The sequence below is a fragment of the Oryctolagus cuniculus genome, chromosome 15 (genome assembly GCF_051225735.1).
Source record: "Oryctolagus cuniculus isolate XC-2025 breed Fujian yellow rabbit chromosome 15, ASM5122573v1, whole genome shotgun sequence".
Taxonomy (NCBI): Eukaryota; Metazoa; Chordata; class Mammalia; order Lagomorpha; family Leporidae; genus Oryctolagus; species Oryctolagus cuniculus.
This window is the reverse complement of record NC_142881.1, coordinates 2,643,346-2,649,345: the sequence shown is the minus strand read 5'-3', so window position 1 is coordinate 2,649,345 and position 6,000 is coordinate 2,643,346. Positions and strand designations below refer to the sequence as shown.

Here is a 6,000-nt window from a genome sequence, read left to right as displayed (position 1 = left end):
CCAGCCTCGTTTCAGCTTCCTCCTCGCAAGTGCCTTGGGCTCCCAGCCCCACCCGGTGCGGACTCCGGCTCTTGGCACCAGCCTTCACAGGAACACAGAGGCTAAGAAAATCAATTGTGTTAATCAGGGAATCTCTCCACTGGAGACGCTATGCTAAGAGTAAACCAGATGTAAAGCAAAGTGAGGGACTCTGGAACACGTTCCTTTTGTTCCACGACCACCACATGTTTGTCCAGAGTTCGGGGCTTTCAAACCACAGAAGGTTTTAGGGGATCGTGATAAAAATCCCTTCATTTCCCGAAGGTAGGGTGGTAAGGATTACGTTTGACTCCTGAAGACAGCTTTGTGGTAAACGGTCTCCATGTCACAGGAGTAGCTTGCAAAGGGAGGCTTATTAAACCAATTTCTTGGGTTGCAAATCATTAGAAGCAATCACACGTTGTGCTCATTTGCTTAACCTGAAAGGCATCTGCTTGGATGTTTAAAGAAAAAGGGCAAATTAACACCGTTCCCGGGGCCCAGCAAAAGAGCTGGCCGATCCTGAGAGAAACTCCAGGAGCCCGAGAAGAGGTCCGACTCAAGCTGAGGACAGCATCCTGTGGCTTCCCCAGCTCTTGTCTGAAGAGTTAGGATGCGAATATGTTGAGGGGGATGATCTGTTAACCCCGACAGGCTACCCCAGTGGAACCTCGCCCAGCAGTCAAAGGGTCTCATCCCACCCGCAGGGAGGGCCAGTCGCTCAGCCCTGCGTTCTCTGAGCTTCCACACGTCAGGCCACGTCCCTGCTCCGGAGCAACGTGTGTGCCTTTCACGACCAGGCCACGCAGGTGAGGACAGGGAGAGGCACAGGCGGCACCTGATGACAGTAATCTGGGTCAAAAGAAACTGTCAGAGAGAAGAACCTGCACCAGCAAACTGAGGGCATGCGCATTTTAGTTCTGCTCCTGGGAAGCCGGAGAAGCCATGTTCTAGAACATTCCAGAATTTGGGTCTTTGGCATAGCTAGTCCCTGGTCAGTCGCTTTGTTTCTGGGGTGGAAATGGTGGCTTTTCTTTTGTGTTGTGGACAATCGCAGATGCCAATAGTAGCTAGTCTTTTTTTCATAGCTTAGGAGTTCATTTTATGACTGTTCAGATTTATTATAAAAGTAAGATTCACATTAATTGTAATTGTAAAGGGCACCTTGTTGCCAGGAGGGACTCTAACTGCGTTTCGGCCTTACCTCCCTTTGCTGTTCTCTTAGGCTGACTGTACTGAGCGGGTCCCAGTGAGGCCACGGGAGGCCAGGGGCCGGCACCACCGCTCCGTAGCTCGTTGCTGCTGGGACTCCGAGCCTGCACCGAGACGCGGGAACGGTCTGCCTGGGCAGGCCTGCATGATCGTCAACCGTTCGCAGATGACAACACTAGGCTCAGAGGAGCCAGGTGAGGGTCCTCAAGACCCTCCCGGAGCTGACCAAGCCAGGACCAACGTCCAACGTCCCCTCCTCCGCCTTCTTAGCTGCAGCACCTACGGCTGCTCGGACCAGTGTGAGATCAGGCTGTGTCAGGCCCTGGAAACCCGGGAGTGCAGGGCCTCACTGCTCCGCCTCCACCGTTCCGAGCAGCTCTGCGCCCGCGTGTCCCCGGCGCTAGCACTGGCCGAACCCTGCCGAGCCTGTTCTGAACGACCTCTACCAGCAATGCTGTGTGCAGGATCCTTCAATCCCAAAACTCCACGTGCACGCATCTGCCCACATCCCACGGGGGGCTGTTCTCCAGGGAATGCCAACACCCAGCAGGCTCGTAGCTGGGCGGCTCGGAGCGTGCAGCGGCCTCGGACGGGGACCCCGACATCACCGACAGGGGTCTGCTCTCTCCTAAGCGTCTGGGAGGAGGCTGCTCCCGGGGGTTGTCACACCCCCCCAGCTAGATACCACCGGGTCTGTGTTCCACCAACCGACTGGCTTAAACCCACCCACAGTTATCAGCTCTCGGTCCCGGAGGCCAGCAGGCTGACAGGGTCGTCAGCAGGCGCCAGCGAAGGGCCCGTCCCCGCCCTGGCCAGCCTCCGGTGGCTCCGGGTGGGCATCCGTCCCTAGGGGCCTTGGTCCTGTCGGTGTAGGCCCCACCAACCCCCGGCTACCCCTCGCCCGACGTCCAGGCAGTCTCGTTCCGAGTTGGGCCCCACGGTATTTCTGGTGGACACGATCGGCCCACACGCGGGCCCTGCCAGCCTCTGCGCTCCATGCAGCTGCGAGGGCTCGGGCCTGCCCACCACTGGCGCGGGAGGCGCTCCAGGGCCCGCTCTCCAATGGCGTCGGCGCCGGCCCTCGGGGTCCACGCCGCGGAGCCGGGCAGCCCTGGGTGTCTGCGGCGCCCTCGCCACCTCCGGGCACAGCCAGCCCGCACGGGCTGGGAGCTGGCGTCGGGTAAGCGCGGGCGCAGGGCCCGGGAGGCGGAGCAGACCGAGGCGCGCCTCCAGCACCCGGGGACGCGGCGCCTCAGGCGGGCCCCGGCGGAAGCCAGCGAGGCTGCGCAGCGCCGGTCGGCCCGGCGCCACCGCACTGGGCATGCGCCGGCCCGCGAGCGCCCCGCCCCCGAAGGCCCGCGGCCCCCGCTTCCGGTGCGCCCTCCCGGGTTCCGCTCCTCCTAGGCCCCGCCCCACGCGCTAGGCCCTGCCCCTCTGCCCCGGAGCGTCCGCAAGCTGGCCCCGCCCCGACGCTGGGGGGGCCCACGCCCCGCCCACTGCCCCGCCCACCTCCCACCCACGCTCGGGCAGCGCGCGCTCCTGTGTCGCAGCTCGCGGTACTCGCGGTCCGCGCCTTTTGCAACTTGGTGAGTGTGTGAGTTGCTTTCCTCACGGCACAGTGGGGCTGTGCCCGGGGACAGCGGGCGTCTGGAGCCCACGGGACAGGCACAGTCCTGAGTGGTCCCACAGCGCCCCTGCCCCGACCCCTTTCCTCTCAGGCCCCAGGCGTGACCCACGTGTGACCCTGGTGGCTCCAGCCTTATGTGGCTGGGGTGCGCAGACCCAGTGGCCTCTTGGCGGCGACGGCTGGCCCGGGGTCGTGGCCGCGCCCCCACGCCTCCAGGTGCCCAGCACCTTCGCTGCTCTGCCCGGCCCAGTGCCCTCCTGACCATGCTGGTGGGCACTCCACCCAGTGTTCCAGGAAGCTTCCAGAAGTCCTCAGTCAGCCCCTGTTGAATCCCGCCCCCTTCCTGTTTGAGACCCCTGCCCAGGAGTGCCACGTCCCGGGCACCCTGGCTGGTGTCCCCCTACCTGGTGTTCCAGGTGCCCGTGCAGACCCTTAGCTTACACCGGGGACCGGAGAACCCCGGCCCCAAGCCCACGGAGACACGGGGCCTCCCTCGTGGGGCCCGTCGTTTGGAGTCTGAGTGGCTTTTGGGGAAGCCCCTGTGGTGTGCGTGTGTCCCGCCTGTGCGGGCGGTGGTGTGGTCAGAGGCCGGGAGCGTCCGCACCGCACGAGCGGCCCTCGGAGGTCGGTGGGAGAATGTGGAGCTGCTGAGACTCAGGGCCTGGGGTGACCCCGCTGGGCACCTGTGGCGTCGGCCCAGCCCCCCCCTTAGCGTCCCGCCCCTGACCTCACGGCCGGGAGGTGGCTTTGTGGGTTTCCTGGGTCTGTCCACGGCTGAGCCGAGGAGGTGGGGGTTCAGGGCGGCGCACTGGGGGCGTGGGATGGGGACTTCTCAGGCGGAGAGGGGTTCGCCCAGAGCCTGCAGCCGCAGGAGCCGAGCTGGCGCTGTCCTCACACCTGTTTCCTTTGCGCTTGGGTGGGAGCGGGATGGAGTTGGGATTCGAGGGTGGGGGTGCCTGGGCCTGGAGGAGGCAGGTCTCCATTCAGAGCCACCTGAAGGGTGCCTTTCAGTATAAACATTCCTTTCTGTGAACACGCTGCGTGTGACTAGCTGAGTGTGACTAGTGTGAGGCACTGTAAGGAGGCGTCCCTGTTGGCAGGCGTTGGGAAGAAAGCCCAGGGTGCACGCTGGGTAACTGACTCCTGGGTCAGCTGACGCGCTGGGTCTGACTCCTGCTCAGCGGCTGCAGCTCTCAAACCCTTCCCTCAGAGAGCAGGTGCAGCTCTGTCTGGGTCTTGGCTGCTGCTGGCTGAGCCTCACCTGGGCCCCCGTCCCCGGGGCCTCCCTCTCGGCCGTCTGTCGGGGTCTCGTCTGCGCTCCATGCAGGCCCGGCCCCGGCCCTGGAGCCCCTTCCCCTCCTGTCCTCGCACTTCCTCAGGAAACCAAAGCGCTCAGGCTGCTTGGCGCTGCCTGTTAAAGTAAACGTACTGAGTTGTCTTTATTTTTCTCATTTTGTAGAAATTTTTTGTTTGGAACTAGGAATTCAGACCAAGAGGTCTGCCCTTCCTCTCCCCACCCCCTTAAGATCTATTGATTTGAAAGGCAGAGTGACAGAGAGAGAAAAAAAGAGGGAGGCACAGATAGCTGTCTGTTGGTTCACCCTTCAGATGGCTGCAACAGCTGGCGTTGGGCCAGGCCGAAGCCAGGCGCTTCATCCAGGCCTCCCACGTGGGTGCGGGGGCCCAAGTAAGGGGGCCATCTTCCGCTGCCTTCCTGGGCGCATTAGCCAGGAGCTGGATCGGAAGCAGAGCAGCCGGGACTTGAACTGGCGCCTGCGTGGGATGCCGGCGTTGCAGGCCTGCTGCCCCATGATGCTGGCCCTGCCTCTCTCTGTTCTTAGCATGAGTTCCTTTTTCATTTTACAGCTTATTCTCCCTGATAGGAAAAACAAAGGAAAGCAAAACCGTCTTTCGCATTCTGTTTGCCTTTGCTATGTGTGCGCCTTACAGAGGGTTCTTGACCTGCCCTGGGCATACGTCTCTCTGACTCTGTCTTAAGTTGAAGATGTCATACGTGGAGAGTGCATCATAAACCCAGCAAACCGAGCCCCCGGGCTGCCCCGTGATCCCGGGGCTGACTGGGAACTTGCTCTCTGCTGCTGCCTGGCATCCCGGGAGGGCCCAGAGCGCCAGCCCCGGGAAAGGCCCGATGCAGATGTCCAGGTAGGGCTCCACCTGCACCTCACACCTGCCTGCGTGCTCCCCCTTGCCCCCGTGTGAGGTTCCTCGTCCTGCCCCACGGTCATGAGGTTTTTGACTTCCTGTCGGCTGTGAAAGGCCTGCTCGTGGCTCCAGCCCGTCTTCGCGACCCTGTGTGTGCTGGAGGAGGCAGCTTCTGATGCAGGCATCCCCAAAGACCTGGGATCTCACTGCAGAACATTATTTAAACAAAACTGGACATTTTAAGTAATATTTATTTGACAGGCAGAGTGGCACGGAGAGAGATGGATCTTCCATCTGCTGGGCTGGGCCAGCTGAAGCCAGGAGCCTGGTGCTCCATCTGGGTCTCCCAAGTGTGTGGCCATGGTGTCCTGTTTCTCTAGACACATGGGCCGGGAGCTGGACTGGAAGCAGAGTGTCGGACTGGAGCCGAAGCTCTGATGTGGAATGCCAGCATTGCAAGCGGCAGTTTAACCTGCTGTGCCAGGACGCCGGCCCCTGCCTGAAGGTTTCCTGGCAACCGTAACATCACCATTGAGCGAGAGTGCGCTCTGTGTCAGCCGCTTCACAGATACCTCAGGTGCCCCTAGTGAAAGTGAAAGTGGAAGAGTTCGTCCTCCGGAACTCGGTGGACAGTGGGCTTTGCTGTCTGCTCTCGAGGCGGCCGGGGTGGGAGACCCAGCGCAGAGGACTCTGGGGAGCGTGTTCTCTGCTGTGTGGTGTCTGCTGATCAGAGGAAACAGTCTTGTTTTGTTTTGATGTAAAAATAGTTTTCAAAGATTTGTTTATTTGAAAGGCAGAGTGATAGAGAGGAAGAGAGAGATTTTTCCGCCCTCTGGTTCACTCCCCAAATAGCTGCAATAGCTGGGCCTGCTTCTGGAACTCCATCTGCGTCTTCCACGTGGGTGGCAGGGGTCCAGGTATGTGGGCGGGCTTTTGCTGTCTTTCCAGGCACGTTAGCAGGAAACTGGACGGGAAGCAGA

At 61.4% G+C, this 6,000-nt stretch overlaps 1 protein-coding gene and 1 long non-coding RNA gene across 4 annotated transcripts in view; both read left to right on the top strand.

Annotated features, from left to right (window-relative positions):
• Positions 1-837: 837 nt before the first annotated feature.
• LOC149121889 (uncharacterized) lies at positions 838-2,062 on the top strand. The gene is made up of 2 exons (XR_016221038.1): positions 838-1,012; positions 1,244-2,062. It is a non-coding gene; the product is annotated as an uncharacterized LOC149121889 (long non-coding RNA).
• Positions 2,063-2,697: 635 nt separating this feature from the next.
• The window catches only part of MGMT (O-6-methylguanine-DNA methyltransferase), a 275,632-nt gene continuing 272,329 nt past the window's right edge, over positions 2,698-6,000 (top strand). The window contains exon 1 of one of the 3 annotated variants that reach the window (XM_008249830.5): positions 2,698-2,816. The gene's annotated coding sequence lies outside the window, so the exon portion shown is untranslated. The remainder of the gene's footprint in view (positions 2,817-6,000) is intronic. The other 2 variants (XM_089313808.1, XM_051836651.3) reach the window with 2 other exon arrangements.